Source organism: Leptidea sinapis, chromosome 4 (assembly GCF_905404315.1).
Source record: "Leptidea sinapis chromosome 4, ilLepSina1.1, whole genome shotgun sequence".
Lineage (NCBI taxonomy): Eukaryota > Metazoa > Arthropoda > Insecta > Lepidoptera > Pieridae > Leptidea > Leptidea sinapis.
The window spans coordinates 13,755,316-13,778,286 of NC_066268.1; the positions used below are offsets into that span (position 1 = coordinate 13,755,316).

A 22,971-nucleotide genomic window follows, 5' to 3' on the forward strand; every position below is an offset into this window, starting at 1 on the left:
TTCAACAAAGAACAAAATTAATATAATTCTGTTACAAATTCCTCCTTCTACACGTATCACAGTACCTCACTCCCTCTAATTGTTACCGTGAATTCATTTTGCGACAAAATTACGTAGCCCGGGCATAGCATGGCGTTATTAAATTATATTATGTAAGATAATGTTTTAATCTTAATTTTAATCTCCGCAACGGTGTACAACTTTGACTATAAGATTTAAACTTCACTGTTTTGTAAGCTTAGGCTTTTAGAGTTATCTCTACTTTGTTTTTTCTTGGGGTAACGTAGATTCTCAGTTTCAATTTATAATAGATTTAGTGTTTCAGGTAAAAACTTTTACTTTTGAACAAATCAAAACTTAATTCGAAACATAAACATGTTATAAGTGAGTTTAATAAAACTGAGTTTAATAAAACTCAGTTTTATTCAACCGCGATGAATTCGGTCGAGCCGTTCAAAAGTTATAATTGGTTTACATATATCCATACACACACTCATACATACTGGACGTACGGACACCATCTCGGGAATAGTCAGGGAAGCTTCCTTAGTCCAGGAAGGACCTTAAAACGTCGAGATCTGATAAAGGCTCGATTTTCGAAAATTTTCAATTTTTTAGGAAGTTAAAAACATAAACAAAATCAACACTTCCACATACACAAAAAAGGAACTCACACGATGGTTGGATCCAAACCAAGATAATTTAGGTTCGTAAATAGTTATTAAAGGAGTTCAATCGACTCTGCGGCCAATCATAATCATTCCAATGTCTCCAACAGGAACTCCGAAAAACTTCAGGATTGAATACACTAATCAAAGTAATAAGTATGGCAGTAGCAGATTTAAGCTATTCAATTATAGATGATAAGATTCATCATTTAGTTATCTATATAGTCGATGTAATAACAATATGCATGGATTTAGTGACCGAGTGATCTCATAAACGATTATTACGTCGCGTTGCACATTAGATCTAAGGTGTTCAGATTATGTCTGCCTGCAGGTGATAAGCTGAAGCGATTAATTTTGATTTTAATAACTATAAGCGCAGTCAATCGACGATTTGAGGTATCTGCTGATAGTATTTAAGCAGGTACTTATCGTAATATATGGAATGAATACTATCAATGGAGCGGCCCGTACGTTTTATGCGTTCGTTCGTTTTCGCAATAACCGATAACGATATGATATTTGAATTAGAATATGAATATGGATTATATTGAATTGTCACAGAGAATACAATCTTTTATATGATTATAATGTGAGAGACAGAATAAATAGATTGTTTCAAAGTTGCCAACTGAATGTAGACGATGTTTCGTATATTGTACGAGAGGTATGTGTACAAAGATATCTGGTATCGTTGAATGAATTTATTTAGTCAGTCAGCGACTTTATCCAATTTTGTGGTCACAAATTGTTTTACTAGCTACTGCCCAAGACGTTGTCCGTTTGCAGCAACAATACTATGCCTGCATCGAGCGTTACTATTCTTGGAAAATTGGCGGCGATGATCACTCAGCATCGTGGTGACCCGTATGCTCGTTTGTTCTTCTCTTCCATAAAAAAGGATGCTTCATCTTCATCAAGTTCTCCTTGTAACTTTTGAACAGTTATAGCACATCCTGACATTAATGCAGATTCAGTATTTGTTTAACAACACTCAATTGTTTCATCGTTTAGTCACCACAAATTGTGTAATTACTTAATTCATTTTGCAATTTATTTAATATATCATTTATTTTTATTATACTACTTATTTTAAGATTACTGAAGTTGAGTAGCTTTGATCTAAAGGATGTTTGTAATCGAAATAATCAGATATTTTATAATAGCCCTTTTTACAAAGATATTTTCCCTTTGATATTTTGCAAATTTATATATAGATAGGTCCTGGATATTATTAAAAATTGTGTGTTGTGAAAGCGGATATACTGGCCCATAAACGTTTATGAAGTTATTAGTACTCTAGTGATCTTAACGACATGAACATTTTATTGAAAAAAAGAAGCCCGTTGAGTTTCTTACCTCCGTTATTCTCCGGTCTAAGGCATAAATTTTCGTATCGTTTGCAGTTTTTAACGTTCAATAAGTGACTTCATAATCTTTTTTGAATAAAAAATGTTTGAATTTGAATTGTACTGAAAACAAAGAGCAGGGAAGTCCATTCTAGTTTGGTTATAAAGTCCACGTGGAAGAACGCCGTGGTCAATATCTCTTTCACCATCCCAGTCAGTAAATTTTAATTTTTATTCAGTTATATTCATAATTATAAGTTGAAAATTACTATTAGCTGCTACTCCAGGTGTCAATAATGATGAGGCTACTGAAAACCAGTGTTACATTGGCGCCAGTACAGTGCAGCTTATTACTGTATTAGTTCCATTTAGTGACATTCATTCCTGCACAGTACTTTTTTCCTATTTAGTAATGATTTGCATTAGTTAATTTTTGTTATAAAAAAAATAATATTCTATTCTAAATCGCAACAGTTTGTGCCTCATTACCAACGATACCTTGAGAAGCATCACCTAAATCCGTTGGAAGTGAGAATTTGTGGCTGAAAAACTTTGGCCATTAATAGTCGACCGGACATTTGTTTAGTTGCGGACCTTGTGTAGGTACTCGCAAAGATATGTGAGCTCTCTGTGCAGAGCTTACGTTCCACTAATGGATATTAGATAGTTTTTGTATCTGTAACGACTAAGACCTAATACGATCTTGTAATTACTTGTAATTGTAGTGTTTAATTGCATTTAGAACTAACTTCACTTAACTTGTTTCGAATAATATTATTTTCAACATTACTTTTATTAGGTTGTTAAAGTAATTAGAATAATATATTTTTTTAGAAGGACTGGTAAAATTCGGTTACGAACAAGCAAAACAGAGTAGGCATTATAATGAAGAAAATGTTTTTGTTTTAGCTGATCAGTGTATTTTTTGGACTCATTACTTTATATAACTCTTATATATAACTTGTAACAGTCATATGTGTTGTGATGTTTCTGTCTTAGAACTCAATATCAATACTGTAGAGGCGATAGTGTCTACGCCATAGTATGTACGGAAGTTGTACGCTTTTACTTCAGTATCATTCTACACAATTCAATACATTCGTCATATTTTTTTTATCAAAATTATAATATTAAATGTATTAATAATTTTGCACATATAAAAACGCAAATGGCTGAATACATTATTTTAACTGAATTTGCAACGAAATACCAAACAATTAAATAGAGATAATGTTTCCCAATAATATTGCATTGTATAAGGTAAGAGACTTTATCAAAGACATTTTTTGTGGACGAATTTCACAAGAATTAACACCCACAGGACCCAAATTTTCGATTACAGTTAATTAGGTAAAACTGACCACGCCTCACTGTCGGTTTTTCCTTCAAAATATACGAAATGTCTATTCAAATTCGTGTACATGTATTGTACAGAAAGCAGGTATTGGAAATTAAGTTTACCTTTCATTGAATGTGACCGATTCCATACAACGGTTCATTCTTTACATTAAAAAGTCAAGTCAAAAATCAAGAATGCCTTCTTAGAGAGTATATAAGATTTCTTTAGAGTAATTCTTATAGAGTATATAAGTAAAAGTTAGATTAATTTTAGAAGTTAGTTAGAAGTTATTTTAATAAAAAAATTGTTAGCTGTTAGTTAGTCTACATAGTTTATGATGGTTATTGTGCGCTAAATAGAAAAGAAATCTTCAAGTTAGCTTGTCCCGACTGAGAATAGAAAACGTACATCAAAATACCTTAAAATAAATTTGAACATAAATTTCTATTGAAATTTTAGAAATACTAATTGAAATATCTATCGCTACCGTCAAGTATACTTCAGCAACGGAAAGCTTCATTCGATTTACTAATTTATTTAACAATGTTACCGAAGGGATATCTAAGAACCTCAATTTTAGGAACCTTTCAAGGGACAACTTCACAAATTAAGACCTCTCTGAGAGTGTATTCCCGGCTCAGATTTTCGACTGAATAGTTAAGGAGATCTACATCTATTAGTATTACTGTGAATATAATGTTCATTCTCTAATACCTTGTTTGAACGGAACCGATCAGTAACACGATGCAGTGATGGGAAGAGTTTGTACATTGATGAATTGTTTTACAAATTCGTACCATCGTCATAATTCGGTGCCATCGAAGTTCAAAGCTTGTAATTATCAACGATAGTTCTAAAGTTCCATAAAGTGTTTCACTTAAAACTCCTTCACTATAGTTTTGTAAAGCTATCTTTTGAAGTCATGCATTCCCGACATACCTATATAAATTAAAATTAAACACTGCCTTGTATAGAATTTTATAAAAGTTTTAAAAATAAAAGGGGTTTGTGCTAGAATAAGTAAATTTATCAAGCATTTCAAACAGTCGAAATCTAGATACTTTTGTAATAAATATCAAATCACATATTTAACATACTTGTATGTATGTGGTAATAAAGTATTTAATAATGAATGGTGTATCAATTAAATTTTTCTTTAATTATGGTTTATAGTGGCCGAAACGTGTCGGCTTTATTAGCTATCTTTTGGCCCCATCCATCATAGGTTCAGGGAAGCTTATTAAATTTTGTTTTTAATAGAGAGTGTAGAAATACAAGAGTAGTTTTTATCAATGAATATAAGGGACGAGACAAGCAGGGCATTCAGCTGATGGTAATTGATTGTAATGGGCACTGCATTGCCCATTACAATGCAGTGCCGGTCAAGATTATTGGAAAACCCAATAATTCTGAGCGGTACTACAACTGCGCTCGTCACATTGAGACATAAGAAGTCAAGTCTCATTTGCCCAGTAATTTCACTAGCTACGACGCCCTTCAGATCGAAACACAGTAATGCTTACACATTACTGCTTCACGGCAAAAATAGATGTCGTTGTGGTATCCATAATCTAGCCGGCTTCCTGTGCAAGGGAGACTCCCACCGGCAAACACTTTTAAAAATTTCATCAGAAAAATGACAGAACTAAATTAAGTTCAATTTCTTTTGTGAACTCAAATTAAATAGGAACGGATATATTTTAAAGAGTGCAAATAACTAAATCAAACATGAAAGAAATACTTGATTTTCTGAAATGACAAAAAGGGACCAATTAAGAAACCTTTTCCTTTCCGAGGCAGGAGTTTGCTTTAGAAATTTCGGGGTCACTATCGATTGAATACGCTGGAAAAGACAGGCTAATATTGGGCAAAGACCAAATAGTGTGGAAAAAAATGGAGGAGGCCTTCACCCAAAGAGGGGCCATACTACTAATTAAACATTTATTATTAAGAAATAAAAAAATACTAACATAAAACTATTCTCTTTTTAAGTTCTTATAATATTAGGCTTAAATTAAGTTTACTAACAATAATTATATGTTTGTTTTAATTTTTAAATTTAGCTTAACTTAATTATGTAACTTAGTATGGGAATAAAAGGCTTTTTTATTTTTATATTCATTACAACCATATTTTAAATAATACTTCCTTTTCTATTTACTCGTTAATATTTCTAATAATTGTAGCTATATTCCTAGACTGACCATTCTGGACTGTAACAAATTAAAATTCACTTTAATTTTTATGATGTAATGTAATTTTAATAAAACTTACTTATATAAGGATTGGTCTCCGCTGCGCTCCAACTACACTGGACAGCAAATAAACCGGGCCACCAACTAATTCGGACCTCTGACTCGATTTTCTCAAAAAGTACAAGACTTACAACTGTCCTAATTATACTTACAGGAAGTACGTTTCATGATGATTAAAATGATTATAAATTTATTATAAAGGACCGACAACTCACGTTGCAATCGAGCAACTAACACGATGGAAACGATTTTCTCTGTTTTGACTAGAGATCGCGATTAGCGTTCGTTTGACTACAATTAGGGATATAGTTCAAATTCAAATTCAAATATTTTTATTCAAAATAGGATTTATAATCACTTATTGAACGCCAAAATCTACCACCCATTCAAAAGAGACTGCCTCAGACCTGAGAAGAATGGGCGCAAGAAACTCAGCGGGCTTTTTTTTTTATATAAAATATGGATTACAATGTAATATCGTACAATAAACATTTATAATTAAAGAGCCTGAGGGTGTTCGCTTTAATCCCAGTCGGATATTTCCTATGATTTCCTTACTTTTTGTCAACCGTTCGATCTAACGCATGTAATTTTGCTACTTTTTTTCGGCCAATAATGGATACGACACCTCAGGCAGCAGCTCAATCTGTAGCACTACTTCAAGCAGGCCTCACACAACGTGAGGAGGCTAGAAGACTTCGATTCAGCAGCTCTTCAGTGCAATGAGTTTAGAGACGAAATCTAGAGACTGGAGCATTCGATTGCCATCCACGTACGGATAGACCTAAGGCTACATCAACAGGAGATGATCGTTATTTCCTATTTACTGTTCTGCGAAATCGCCGCCTCAACGCAGTTCAGTCCAACAAAGTCAGCGTAAAGAATGCCAAGTGCTCATAAGTTCAGATACCGTCAGAAGAAGACCTGTTGAACGGAAACTGACTCGAAAGAGAGTTGCAACAGGTCCAGCGTTAACGGCAGCCCGTCGAGCTCGGCTTGAATTTTCTCGGGAGCATAGGGATTGGACGTTACAGCAGTGGGGTAATGTTCTCTTCACTGATGAAAACAGGGTGAGTCTACATGAAAGTGACAGACGACAGACAGTATATTGTCGCCCTGGAGAACGTTATTCTCAGTGTTGCATAGAGGAAACTGTTGTTTATGGAGGTGGATCTGTAATGGTCTGGGGCGGCATTTCGTTAACCGCGTATACAGCGTAAGTTTTCATCGAACCGACGGCCCGTGGCTATGCACGTGGTTTAACTTCTCATCGCTACATTACTGAAATCCTCGCAGACCACGTGGTACCTTGCGCAGGAAATATCGGACAGAATATGGAGTTGATGCATGATAATTTTCATGTGGCTCACGTGGTGACCCAGTATCTACGCGATGTCGGCATTCATACAATGGATTGACCAGCTCGAAGCCCGGACTTGAATCCGATAGAACACTTATGGGATAAGCTGAAGCGTCGGGTTCGAGCCCGGGTACCTGCTCCAAAAAGTCTTCCAGAGCTGGGAATAGCAATTGAAGAGGAGTGGAATACATTTCCTCAAGATAACATCGTTAGACTCGTGAGGTCGATGAATACAAGGATGCTGGCAGTTATCGGCGCAAGGGGAGAGAATACTGAATGCTGAAAAATAACTTTTTAATTTTTTGTTTTATTTCAGGCCTTAATTTTTCATTTTATTTTATGATTACTAGTGATTAATACTATTGAAAAACTGCTCTATTTTGTAAAACCCTTAATTAACACTTAAAAAATTGATTCCAATCTCAATGAATTTCCCATGAAACACACTTTCAGTGGGTATAACTTTGATAGTTGTAAGTTTTATACTTTTCGAGAAAATCAAATCGGAGTCTAAAGTAGCGGGTGGCCCGGTTTATTTGCTGTCCAGTGTAGAAACCGCACGACCTCAGAACAATAGCTTTTTTATTACGGCAACTATTAGATGATTGTGTGCGTGGCATATTGACACTCAATGGCATCTTTCAAAAAATTAATAAAATACAAATTACTTACTCATAATATTTGTGATCCCAGTGTCTTTCATATCTAATAGTATTATTTTTACAAAGACTTACAACGCAACCCGGACTTTAAGTTTCAATTATTAGCACTCGAGTACGTCCACTTGGGCATAGTATTAGTTGCCGCACTTTGAGACTACGCCAGCGGAGAAAAATCCTTAATCTAAGTAAACTTATATTTATACTTAAATTTATATGTATATTTAAAATAAATAGATATAAAATAATTCCGAGATAGTCGAGTAAACCCGCATTGTGTAGAATGATATTGAAGCAATTGTTATGGTACGAGTAGGTACAATTACTGTACAGACTACGGCGTAGTCAATATCGGCTCTACAATATTGATATTGAGTTCTAGGAAATAAACCTGCACTATACATATGAATGGTACAAGTTGTATCTGAAACCATGAGAATATAAATTAATGGGGGCTAAATCAACATATAAGTAATTGTAAAAGTTTGATTTTTATTAAAAGTATGTTAAACCAAACAGAGACCAACAAATGCTTCCTCTTCATATTGAAATTTTTTATGTGTTTGGTTCATAAGAAAAACATATAAAAATTTGTGTAAATTTTACATTTTACAGCAAGTACTGGCTTTAACCTGTGTGTTCCGTTTTCTTTAACACCCCATTCCACTATCGTGATTTGATAACTATTATTATTTGATTCTGTTCTATGATTCTAACATAACAAACGCGTTCCAAATTCGAATTCAAAAATAAAACTTAGAAGTTTAATTTGTAGCATAAATGCTACAAAGGCCAGACATATTATGTTAATTGCATGGTATTTCGTTTACAATATCATGAGTTTTATTTTTTTAATAGTGTTACCCTTTATACAGGAACTATCGAGCAGTGGATGCCATAACAAACAGACTGAAAATAATGGAAATCACCTTAAAGGGAGATCAAAACAATTTTTTATTTACTGACGAGATTTTTCTTGCTATCAATCGATATTTTAAAAAACAGAAGAACAGTGTTTATGCTCAAACTCCTCTAGAAGCTTCTCAATTAGCCATCACAGTAAAACATGGGCCGACAACATTATCCGACTTCAGTAATGGTATAGTAACATTGATAGCTATATAGGATTGGCTTTATTAATTAGTGATTTCTGTTTAAAAAGTGTCAGAAAATAGGTGCAGATGTATCAAGATCAGCTCTTTACGATGGTGGCTAAGCAATTCTAATTTTCTATAACCAAGAATGTTCCTTTCAGAACCTTATTAGACACAGCAACCGATGAGTTAGATCCACACAAGCATGGTTTTAAACAGACGTTGTTGTCTTTATATGAGCTTATAGACTGGCCATCATATTATAAAGTACTGTGTCGATTTAAGACGTACCTACATCTTTTCTAATGCTCACTCAATCATTTAAGGAACCTTCGTTGAAAAAATCAAGCATACGTGTATTGCAGCTTAAGTTGTTAAGACTTTGCGTTGATGAATGAATTAATGAATCATTCAGTCAGATCCAGCAATTATTTACATATAGATTCATTTATTAATGTCTCTTAACCGCAGTGTGATCGATATTCAAATCCAAATGGAGATATTCAAAACAATTCTTAAAAACAAAAGTCAATCTGCGGGTAGAATTAAATTCAATTATTCGGTAGCTGCAAGCCCTCAGAGCTCAGATAGGGAATAGCCACTTTGATCTGCGAGTATGAGTGGAGAATAACAAATAATTTTCATTTTAATTGGATATCGAAATCCGTTGAACTGGCGGTAATTGATTTTAATTGGAAAACTCCGCAAATGTGGATTTATCGTAATAATAAGAACAATGAATAAATGTTGTTAATATGTATTTTAGCCTTCACAGTTTAAAATCGGAGCGATTAACAAACATATAAAATCATAAGTTGATTAACTCATGATTTTAAGTTTAATTCGTCATTTCGTAATGATTTCCTTGAGGATTGCATTGTTTAAGAATCATTATCTTGTAATTTTGTGTGTTCCTTCCAGGACCAGACAGATATTAATAGTCTCTATTATCCACAGTCTCCGACTACTTCCGTCTGCGTCAAGCTTTTCATTACAGGATCTAAATTTAACTCTATCGATCTTTGAGTGAACGCCTAGGTCAGTTTCACTTATATCTAAATTCAATCTTTCATTTTTTGCAGCCAATCAACTATCATTACTTGTGATTTGGTTATATATGGTGTGATTTGGTGTTACCTAATGGTTATATATTTAACAAGAAAATATAGCTTATAAAAGAGTTTTAAGAATTAATTAAATATAGGTAATCTAGATCACGTATTCTAAGGATTATTAATATAGTTCCGATATCTTTGTAAAAAAGAAGTAGAAAATACCGGTAGAATTATAATAGATTTTAAAATCATAGGATTTTCATTTCTAAGGATTATTAATATAGTTCCGATATCTTTGTAAAAAAGAAGTAGAAAATACCGGTAGAATTATAATAGATTTTAAAATCATGACTATAGAGTCAAGTTTTCGTGCTATGCTTCAATACTAAATACTTCCACATATACAACAAACAATAAGCAATGAATCTTCCAAAACCGATAACCTGACAGGCCTATAGAGTCACCATTATAATAATAATATATTCACACACATTTACACAAATTATGTAGGCCCAAAACTGTGCCCAATGTAAGCATAGCATTAAAATGGGTACAAGATAACCATTTATTTAAGCTTGTATGCTTTGTTTAACTCTCAGGTTGTGGCTTCATCTACAGGATCTACTTTATAGTTGACTAGCTGACCCGGCAAACGTTGTTTTGCCATATAAATTGTATTGATCTTGTGCTTGCTAGTTGATAAGAGATGGCGCTAGATGTATTCATTAGTAATAATCACACTTCTTTTATATTTTGTAAAATTCACACTATAGTTTTATAAATTATAGCCTATTTGTTATTCTGGTGTGTAAGCTATATTATTGTAAAGTTTCATCAAAATCTATTCAGTAGATTTTGCGTTAAAGAAGTTAAAACTTTCACATTTATAATATTAGTAGGATAACCTGCTCAACACCAATATTTGCATATTAGGAAATTGACTTGAGATATCGCTCTTGCTAATCTAAACAATTTGTTATGTATTTACCCGCTCAGTGGAGAGAGCACTCGCACGGAGTGTGAAAGGTCTTGGGTTCGAGTCCCTCATCGTTCATAAAATTTTGTTTTCAAATTTTATTTGTGTATTAATCCCAGTTATTAATGTTATCACTTTAAAAACATAACAAATTGTTCATATATTTAATACAAAAGACATACTTAAATATAAATAAATACTGTCTATAATATAAGTACCCAGGTATATCAATGTCAAACCATAATATTATATTTAACATATACCTTCCCCTCTATAAGAGTTCCAAATAAATTTGAAATTCGTCTGGGAGTCGTATCTACGAGTCGTATCTCGTAGTTGTATAAAATATATGTTAGTTTCAAAAGTTATCAATCATTCCGAGGGCGCGGCGGCAGCAGGAATCAGTAGGGCTGGTGCTTCTTTAAATTTATACAATATAATATAGCAATGGTTGAAATTTTAGTTTTTTTTATAAAGTGTATAAAATAAGTAAGTTAATTTATAATTTAATTCAGATGAGATATTTTAAGTATATAAAATACATAAATATGTCGTCAGTATCTTTTCTATTAATATTGTTAAAATTTCGTTGATAAATTATTTTATTTCTAAGACTTTGCCGAAGACTACGGTGTTCGTACGTCTGTCCGCCCATCTGTCATTTAGCGGGCGTACCTCATTCGCCGCTGCAACAGTCAGACAGTTTAACTTTTGCCAAAGTAAACTATTGTCGGTATAACAAAGAATAATAAACAACCGAGATGGTGAGTGAATGTCAAAATGGCTGCTATGCGAATATAATAGTACGGTTAATTCTTCATGTGCGCCCGACTCGCACTTGACCGGATTTTTTATATTGTTTAAGGTTTCGTATGATGAACATAACAAAGTCAGAATTTTTATCTTCCTTCTTAAGTTTTTAAAAAGTTCTAATCACTTTTGAAAAAATCATAAAAAGGTAAAACAAAGTCTGTTGGGTTACTCAAAATATGAAAAATATAATAAGGTCAAATTGTATAATCAATTGTTTTATGAAACAATTATTAATTACCAATAAATGCATTGGTTCAAGTATGGATATTATATTAAATTATAAATCGTAATAAATACTTTTGTAATGGTCAAAGCAGGCTTTTTGTAATTAATAATAGTTTATTTTTAATTGTTATTTACAGAGTTAGTGCCAACCCTAAAGTTTTACTCTCTTTTTCATGTAAGATGTCAGCCCTAGCAGTCAAAAAGCGATGTCAACGAAACATGACCGGAGCCGAAATAGTTTCCGACAATATTGAAATTTGCTCCGCGATACAAACTGATTTTGAGTGAAATCCTAGTTCGACGTATACTGACATTTGTATTGGCAGTACCCGTAACTGCTTTTTGCAGTAGTTGTTAAAACTTTCGCGTAATTTTACCATTTCAATTAATGAGGAAGAAATATAATATCCCTACTAATATTATAAATGTTAATGTAAGTTTGTTTGTTATGCTTATACGCCGGAGCTACAGAACCGATTTTGATGAAATCTGATACAGCGATAGACACATTTTATCCCGGAAAAACCCACGGTTCCCGCGGGATGTGTGAACAATTGAAATTCACGTCGTTGAGCTATAATTATACCAATAGTAGGTTAGTTTTCCATAACGATCTTCCTCGAAATAAGGTTCATATAATATGTTGGGAACGGGAGCGAAAACGCTTTCTTCTTTCTTCGTCTTTCCGGAACAGGAAAACGACATGAGATAATCTTCAATTGCAAAATTGCTTATTATTTTTAAAAACCCTTTATGTACGAAGACGAAGGGGGCATCAGCAAGTGTTTTTATAAGTTTAAAAATCCTTTAAAATAATACATAACGAGAAAGCGGCTAGTGAGATGCTAATAACAAAAATGAATATGAAAAAATATTAATTTCAATGACAAAAATGGTACAAACATAATATTGGATGAGACCTTCTATTAAGTGAGAAACACCTGTGACAGAAGGCCACGCTCTTACATATCAATTAATATTAACATTACAAAAACTAGGGATCACAAATTAAAGTCTATAAAAATATAACAAAAGAAAAATATTATACGAACAGGATGTCTGTGTGTGTTCGTGTATGTGTGTGTGCTTGAATAACTGCAATATTGGACGGTTAAAGCATACCTCAGGTATATGAGAGTACAGGTGAGACATTGCAGAACGAAAGTAAACAGTATAAACTATGTACTTATGATACTTCCAACAATATTAGTCTCAAATGCTTTATATTTTCGAAGTAAAATGTTTGTTTAGGCGCACTCATATTTATTACGTGGGTCAATTAGACCGAGCTGTCTCGTAACGCTTGTTGGCTTCGGATCGAGTAGACGTTTACACTTATGGCGTGTAAGGACACCGTTACTTTTCAATACGAGGTGTATGTGTTGTAATTGTTGTAGGAATATTATTTAATTCCTACGAAGGAACGTTCGCGAATGTAAGCATCGTGATTCGCCTACGTCTGGGAATCTGAACTTTAGTTGACTTACTTAAGGTTCCATCAATCAGTGTCAAAGTTATGTCGTCCCCTGTCACCACATATAACCGACTTTCATCGGACTGCTGATATAATATTGCAAAGTCTAGCAATGCAAGCTAGTCTTAATTGATAAATTTTCGTAATAACTATGTCTTCTGCTCATATTATTGGGGTTAAAGTATGAGACTAGTGGGACGCTCCTTTGTACAGGCTACTTTATGGGTACCACAACGGCGCCTATTTCTGCCGTGAAGCAGTAATGTGTAAGCATTACTGTGTTTCGGTCTGAGGGCGCCGTAGCTAGTGCAATTATTGGGCAATTGAGACTTAACTTCTCATGTCTCAAGGTGACGAGCGCAATTGTAGTGCCACTCAGAATTTAATGGTTTTTCAAGAATCCTGAGCGGCACTGCATTGTAATGGGCAAGGCGTATCAATTACCATCAGCTGAATGTCCTGCTCGTCTAGTCCCTTATTTAAAACAAATTGAAATTGCCGTTATGTACTGAACTTTTTTTTGGAATAAGCCAAAGTAGCTTGGAGGAAAAGTTAAAAGGAACAATCCTCATAAAAAATATTATAACAAAATAAAATGGTTTATTTTGTGTTTTAATATAATCAGACAGAACATAGAATAAGGTTTAAGCTCAATATTTTATTTGTACATAATGTACGTATATAAAATATGTGATATTGATGTACACAACTTCTTTTCAATAAATTTTCTAGACTAATAAATTTTCTTGATTGAAACGCAATTCAGCAGAACTGTAGAAGTGTGAACGAAATTGCATTTGTTACTGTTAAATACTTACCAAATACTTGGGATATAAAGTGTTCAACAGATAACACGAAAGGGCAACACGTTATCGTAACAGCGAGATCGGGAAGCACAAGCGCTCACCCCGGCGTCTCAAGACAAACTGGTGGGCGGGCGGCGCCAAGTAAGGGTTGTTGCCGTGTTTACAAGAGAAAACATTATGTTACATTATTGTTTGTTTTGAATCCAACTTTTTGTGAACACAGATTAATTTGATGCCCCGGAGGACGTCTCAAATAGACGGAGATAAACCTTCAAGGAATTCTTTGAAGAACAAAGATTGTAGGTACAATCAAATAAACCCACATTAACTTGATGGAATACTTTTTGATAGCCATCGCTGTAATGGCAGTTGTCCTTATTTAGGTGACGTTTAAGTAATCTATATCATGTTTTGTATTATATATTTATGAGAACTCCTAAGAACAAGTTTCGTTTTAACCGACTTCAAAAAAAAATTAAGAAAAAAAAACAACCGACTTCAAAAACACTATAAAATTAATTGCGTATTTTTATACTATCTAATTAATTAATCTAATTCTAGTTACGATTATTGTCATTTTTGGAATCGATGTCCTTCTGCCGCGACTCGCTCTCGCCTCTCGCCTCCTCACGACTCAAGCACATCTCACCTATAACTATGTATGTACTTGCAAACCTATCTTGGATGACACCGACTCCAAAAATTACGAATTAATTAATTATTAATTATTTAATTAAATTATTAAATTACTCCAAAATGAATTAATGTTATTTAATTAGTCTATACTTAGAAATAATGTAATAGATTATAAAAATAGCGTAAATCTTTAGTAATTTTTTTAAAACTAATTAGAATCATATTAAACTAGTAAATGGCTTTTTGTTATAGAAATAGATGTCAACATAGTTATAAATAGCTGTAAGTTTTCTTAATAAAAAAATAAAAAAAATAACATGCCTAAATAGAACATTTGTTTCAAACACCTTTTTAAATTATACCAAAACGTGGCCAACGTCACCATCTGGATGTGTGGCGTTCCTCCACAGTGCGGTATTCAAGGAGCTTTCTTCCACGTACTACAAAGCTGTGGAATGAACTTCGTTGTGCGGTGTTTCCGGGCCGATACGACATGGTTACCTTCAAAAAAGCGCGTACACCTTCCTTAAAGGCCGGCAACGCTCCTGTGATTCCTCTGGTGTTGCAAGAGATTGTGGGCAGCGGTGATCACTTAACAACCGTACGCTCGTTTGTCCTCCTATTCCATAAAAAAAAAACTTACAAAACTGTCACACACTCCCATTATTAATACAAAAGTATATAATAATTGAAGGACTGCTACTAAGTAACATGTTGAAATATTACCTACTAGTAATGAAGATGTTTAATTTCTAAAATTGAAAGTCCAAGCTTAATCCGAGTCCGACAGTTTTGCTTATGAGGATTCTTGTGTTTTCTTTCATAGAGAAGAGGAAAGCTTTAACCAGCGTACTGTTATTAAGTGTTCATCACAGCCAACGTTATATTGCAATAACATAGGAAACGCAGGATCATTCACAGAGTACTGCATTTCCGACAAATTTTCAAGCAGCTTTGGCTCAACCAGACCAGAGATGACAGCAATACAGTCAATGAAACCAACACCTTTAACCACAGATTCTTTACATAAAATAAAAAGCTAAATATATTTATCATCATGTTACAATTTTATTAAGGGTAAATGTATACACTTCTATAATAAAGTCCCAGCCACTGTTCAGGCATTATCTATAAATAAATTTAAATGGTTTATAAAAAAAATGGCTCTGTCGCAAATCCTATTACTTCACTGCTGAATATTTAAATGATCGGACAGCCTGGGACTAGATTGTGATTATTTTATAGCGATAGAAATGATTGTACAATATTGTATATTTTTATTGAAAAGAGCGCAAAAGCGAATGCTGGGATAGCTTTTTGCGCCGCTTCTTCTCTCTCTGAGCGCCATTTGTTTCCGAAGCGGTAGTAGTATCTAGTAGTTATTAGAAATGACATCAAAAAGAATTCGAAAGGAATCAATTTTGAGAAAATAAATGCCTTTTATTTGGATTTATTAAATTATAATTTAAAAGATGCAAGAAAATAGAATGAAAAAAGTGCAACATACTATATAGAATTTTATGTTAAATTTTAAACTATTTAAAAGTTATAAGTTATTATTTCAATGCTTACACTATTTGATGTTAAAATATTTCAACTGACGTGCACATTATATCGGTATGATTAAAATTTACATAAGCTTGACCAAATCGATATAACGGAAAGCGTTTGCCTATTGTCTGTACGACATTATGTGGTGGAAAAAAGTTGTACTTAACGCACAAATAAAATTTGAAAACAAAATTTTATGAACGATGCGAGACTCGATCCCACGACCTCTCGCGTTCCGTGCGAGTGCTCTTCCAACTGCGCTAACTTAACAGTTGAAAACTATGATTATTATTACAACTTATGATTAGGAAATTTGTAGGTTAAAACTGTAAAGTAGATCCTGTAGATGAACCCACAACCTGAGAGTTGAACAAAGCATACAAGATTTTACGACGATACGTCACTCGAACGATTAGCTCAGTTGGAAGAGCACTCGCACGGTACGCGAGAGGTCGTGGGTTCGAGTCCCACATCGTTCATAAAATTTTGTGTATTAATCCCAGAAGTGAGGGTTATCACTTTAAAAACGTAACAAATTGTTAAGAACTTAACGCTTTACTAATCGAATAATCTATAGTTCTTTAGCAGAACGGCATTCGAACCCAATTAATAACAATTACAATGTCTAGACGATAATATTAAACACATTTTAAAACCAAACTCTTACTCGAATGACTGATTAAATATTAATTAAGCTTAAGGAGTTCAACAGTCCTCAGCGAATTATTAGAGCAAATTAATCAACTGTTTACTGAGAGATTGCGCTAAGAGTTATCAATTTCGCTGATAAGACACTCGAGGTGAAGTGCTTGTATTACTAAGAAAATTATAATAAAATATATCTCTGGATCTATATAGCTCCTATTTTATTGAACTATCGATATATTCGTAATTTTGTGATATATCTTTGCGTATCTGTACAGTAGGTGTGTACAAAGCTTTATGGTAGTATACTTTGTACACACCTACTGTATAGATACGCAAAGATATATTACTTATGGTAGTATACTGTATAACCTTATGGTGGTACGTCACTCCTACTGACAATTAAGCCAATTAATTAAATAAAAATACTCCATAATTTTTCAATATATTTATTATATTAATCTCCTTATTTACTTTAAACCAGTGTACTTTATGGTTAGAGTTTAGAAACTGTTTAATCTGAGGATTCTGAGGAGGCCGGGTGTTCATATTATGTAGCACCACTTACTTTGTAGTATTGTAGGGTTATAAAAAGAAATTGGAAAGAGTAATTTGAACTCGTTTTTCACCTCCAACTCTACGATAACAAGATGCTAGACCACCGCATATTACGCGGTGCAACTCATACATATTTTTTTTATCTACGAGGTATATAATAACATTAAAATAGAGTAATTTTATTGCTAAATTCTTTCTTTCTAAAAATACTGGATATTTTAAATGTCCGTAAACCAATTTTTTTTTTTATGAAAATATGGGACGAGACGAGCAGGACGTTCAGCTGATGGTAATTGATACGCCTTGCCCATTACAATGCAGTGCCGCTCAGGATTCTTGAAAAGACCAAAAATTCTGAGGGACACTACAATTGCGCTCGTCACCTTGAGACATAAGATGTTAAGTCTCATTTGCCCAGTAATTTCTCTAGCTACGGCGGCCTTCAGACCGAAACACAGTAATGCTTACACATTACTGCTTCAAGGCAGAAATAGGCGCCGTTGTGGTACCCATAATTTAGCTTCCTGTGCAAAGGAGCCTCCCACTGGTAAAAGCCACTAACTAACTAATGTAACTAGTCGATTGCAAAAGAACGAACTCTACATCGCTTTGTTTTTAGACAATTTAATAAAGTAAATACACAATTCGGATTATTGGTGGTTAAAGTATTTGTTTTAATATATAAAGAAATTCAGAAGAACATCGAAGACCACTACATTAGATAGTTAATAATTTATATTACTAAGCCAACCTATACCAATCCAACAAAGTTTTCTATAAACCATTACTCGATATTCACGGCCGATGGCTACGTTTCGATTATATCAGCACACGCGAGCAAACTATGAAACTGACGGGGAGACAATTATACAATACTATTTCACTAGCAGTGAAGGACGGATCGTTTTACTTACAATTACGCCTTCTGATAACTAAATAAGTATCAGCAATTGTATTTATTACTCGGAAAATGCCGTCTCGTTGATGCAATTACAGAAAGTGCGTCATTTTTTAGTAGACGGAAAGTTATCTTCTCCTTTATCCTCGCACTATCCCATTTTAGTTGGGGTCGGCTCTCATAATCAGTCTTTCGACGTTCTGTCCTGGGTCGTTTGCGGATCTATTTGGGCTTTTTGTGGATCTTTGTCTATTACTGATTTCCATTTTAATCAGGGTCTTCCGCGTCCTCTTAGTCCGGTGTTAATATCAAGCACTCTCTTAGTCATATGATCTTTTGGACGACTCATGACATGCCCATACCACCTATCACACAATCTAGTCTCCATCAGCTTTTCTGGGATTGGTCTAACTCTAAAAGTGCCGCGGATTTGCTCATTCCTCACTTTGTCCCAGCGAGTGACGCCACCAAACTATCTGAGCATTTTCATCTCGGCGACATGCATCCTGTGTTCCTGCTGCTTTTTGACGAAAAGCTATATGAAAATTCATTTCTAGCGCATTGTTCATGTCATTTTTGTGTATTGAATATTAAGATGGCTTAAGGTACTGGTTAGTCACAATTTCGGTACCTACATACAAACTATGTGTAATTCACTATAAGCCTTAAACTTCTTTAAAGTCTTTTTTTATAAGAAAAGCTGTCAAGACGAGACCTTGTTATAATAATTTTAAGATGTGCGTTGTGCAAGAATCTCTTAACTGCATATGAGGTCTTGGTACATGTTGCTAGGATGACACATGATTTCAACCGCTATTAAAGAAGTTACTGTCACCGCTACCATGTATAAATATATACCATAAAATGTTCTCCTGGTATCTATGTAGTAATACGTCGTGCCCATGACGCCAGAATATATTAAGGTATACTCGCGTCACACATAAGACAATCTCTTTAAAGGCATAAAGGCATTTATTTTCTCAAAATTGATTCCTTTAGAATTATTTTTGATGTCATTTCCAATAACTACTAGATACTACTACCGCTTCGGAAACAAATGGCGCTCTGAGAGAGAAGAAACTCTCCCAGCGTTCTTTTTTTTGCGCTCTTTTCTATAAAAATATACAATATTGTACAGTCATTTCTATCGCTACAAAATAATCACAATCTAGTCCCAGGCTGTCCGATCATTTAGATATTCAGCAGTGGAGTAATAGGATTTACGACAGAGCCTTTTTTTATAAAACATTTAAATTTATTTATAGATAATGCCTGAACAGTGGCTGGGACTTTATTGTAGAAGTATATACATTTACTCTTAAAGCTATTATGTATCTTATGAAGCCTACTAGGATTAGTTACAAGCAATCCCTTATTTCTAGTGTTATTTTGTGAACATATATTAAATTTTCATAAATGTACTGACAATGAACAGTCATAATATTTATTTCTTTAAATTTTTCTTTGAGAGACTGTCTATAACCAAGCTGATATATAGCACGAACAGCTCTCTTTTGCAGTGCAAACACTATATCAATGATAATCTTAATCTATAACTTATAGCTATAACTTTTCAATTATAATCGCCTGATATCAAAACACTCTATATGGCTACTTATTTTTTTATTGTATTTGTAATAATATAAATAAAATTTAATTTATTTTCTTTTAAAATTTGTCATGCCTAGTAATTTTATATACAAAAAATAACACATTTTGGATAAATAATAACTTTCCGGGTGAAATTTCCGTTGAATCTTTAATATTAAAATACACACAAATTAAATTTATAAACACAATTTATGAACGATGCGGGACTCGAAGCCGTGACCTGTCACGTTGAGTTGAACAAAACACATACAAGATTTATCAACGATACGTCACTCGAACGTTGAGTAAAATACTCGCACGGAAAGCGAGAGGTCGCGGGTTTGACTCCCGCATCGTTCATAAATTATGTTTATAAATTTAATTTGTGTAATTAATCCCAGAAGTGAGTGTTCCACTTAAAAAAAATATTTTTTTTAATTCACGTCCGTGCGCTAACTAATATGGTAAAAACTGATTAAAAAGTTTTTCAACCACATATGGAATTTAACAAAAAGTTAACTTTTTAAAAGACTACATTTTATAACAGGAATGAACCTATTGATCAACATAAATAAAATTCTTTAAACCGATCATGGCATACTCGTAAGATACAAGTTTATTCATTAGCATTGTACTGGACTTTACTTCTGTAGTGTTAGAAGGCTTCAGAAGCATGGCGTCAAAGTAAATAACGGATTACTTGAAATTATTTATTTCCCTTGTAATATTAACAAAATTTATTAGATTACTAGCTTTTTTTTAAATTAAAATAAGAGACGAGACAAGCTGGACGTTCAGCTGATGGTAATTGATACGCCCTACACATTACAATGCAGTGCCGCTCAGGATTTTTGTAAAACCCAAAAACTACTGACTCTAACACTAACTACTTCTCAGCGGCACTACAATTGCGCACGTCACCTTGAGATGTAAGATGTTAAGTCTCATTTGCCCAGTAATTTCACTAGCCACGGTGCCAAAGCTGACCCGGCAAACGTTGTATTGCCATATAAATCATTTTTAGAGTTAGACCGTTTTTTGGACATTGTTTTTAATGTTTTTTTCTAAAATAAAAGATTTTTTCTTAAATAAACGTGGCCTAAGTAACTCCTTATTACATCAGCTATCTGCCAATAAAAGTCCCGTCAAAATCGGTCCATCCATTTCAAAGATTAGCCGGAACAAACAGATAGACAAAAATTGTAAAAAATGTTCTTTTGGTGTATGTACTATATATATATTCATATACATGTTGTAAAAAACGATTATTAACATATTACAAACAGACACTCCAATTTTATTTATATGTATAGATGTATAGATTATTTACCAAATAAACTCTTTTAACCCAGAGGTAAACGAAGCTGACACACACTTTTCCAGATTCTCTCGATAATATGACATACCTAAGCATTTCAATAGAACATATTTTGCATACAAGAAAATTGAGAGAACCTATTACTTTATTGCTGACTGAAAATTTTAAGTGGGTTATTCAGTAAGGCCACGACATCTTCGACACACGAAATACATCTTCAAGCTCATGTCAGTATCAGAGAAAGAACTAATAAAAAACTGCGCAATTCTTTCCGACATCGCAACGGGTCTTCGAAAACAAAAAAAAAATCGCCTGAAAGTTGTCGAAGTTTCCCTCAGCCGGGATTTAAATTGCATGTTCAACGATCTCCGCTTTCGTCTTGCGCGATTTCTTTTGTTTCGGAAACTCTGTCGATGGCAAGACTTATTGGTGATGTTTCGATACTATTCTTGCTGGTTTTCGCACTCCCCGGATAGAATCTCAAGCATTGATCGATATAGCTAGTTAAAAACGTCATTCAATTACCTCTTGTACGCAGAACAGTTATTTAATATTATTTATCTTGATTAGTTATATGTATCTATTACATTCATACAATGTTTGAACCTTTATTTCAATAATATCGACTTTGCTAATTTCTAATCAGGAAGTAATAATGAGGCTTCATTAATATGGTAATATAGAAGTTTCCATTAGGTTTTCGTAAAAAAAACCTACTTTTTATGGTAAAATCCGTTTGGGGTACACACATACCCCCTTATTCATAATGGTCCGCTAACTTTAAACAGCCGCTTAGGAGTGTTTTTTCTCATTCTGACTTAGGTCAATAGAAGAAGACAGAGTGAGAATTAGCAATGCTTTAAGTTAGCAGACTATTATGAATAAGGGGGTAAATCTTTTATTTAACTGATACGCTTGCCAATCTAAATAAAGGCTCTAATGTAACCTTGATAATATATTCGATACGTAATAAATGGCATTTATAAATTGTATCACATTGCGAATCAACATATTACTATCACTTACATCATATAAGTGATATGTAGGAAACTTAATAAAACGAGATCGTCACAACCGCGTCAATAATAAAATTATTCAAAACAGATCATAAATTTCCATGGCATTTATGTTACGATATAAGGCAATCGATCTATTAAACAAATCTGAAACAGAGAGCATCAAACTATTTAGTCTTAGCTGTCATCGGTTCCATGGTGTAATGGTTAGCACTCTGGACTTTGAATCCAGCGATCCGAGTTCAAATCTCGGTGGAACCTGATTTTTTTTTGTAATTTTTATTTTATCATAATGTAAGACTAATTTAATAATACGAATATAATTTATAATTGTCGCTTGTTTCAGACTTTGATGCCTTTTGTTTGAATAATTAGTCCCGTGAAAATTTTTTGTTATCGAATATTAAATGTAATATTATATTTATTTTTTATATTTATAAATAAACGATAATATCATTTGACATAATGGTTTAAGTTCCGTTTTCCAAAATGTGTATGGGTTACGGACCCAAAATTAAATAGATTTTTTATTATATTATTGTGGTATGAAATCTTTTTTAAATATAATTTGTAAGATAAGTCTTGATATAGCCTCATTCTGTTAAGCAACGTATGACAACATGTCAGGTTTATTACTTTAGTGTGCTTACACTCGCGATACGTATGTCACTTTGTTAATGTGTGTG

The 22,971-nt window shown here is 33.5% G+C and overlaps 1 protein-coding gene and 2 non-coding genes across 4 annotated transcripts in view; 2 read left to right on the plus strand and 1 right to left on the minus strand.

Moving 5' to 3' along the window:
* LOC126979890 (pseudouridylate synthase RPUSD2) overlaps positions 1–22,971 on the minus strand; it is a 469,930-nt gene that overhangs the window by 327,088 nt on the left and 119,871 nt on the right. The window lies entirely within an intron of this gene.
* Trnat-ggu (transfer RNA threonine (anticodon GGU)) lies at positions 16,667–16,739 on the plus strand. The gene has a single exon. It is a non-coding gene; the product is annotated as a tRNA-Thr (tRNA).
* Trnaq-uug (transfer RNA glutamine (anticodon UUG)) lies at positions 22,475–22,546 on the plus strand. Its single transcript has one exon. It is a non-coding gene; the product is annotated as a tRNA-Gln (tRNA).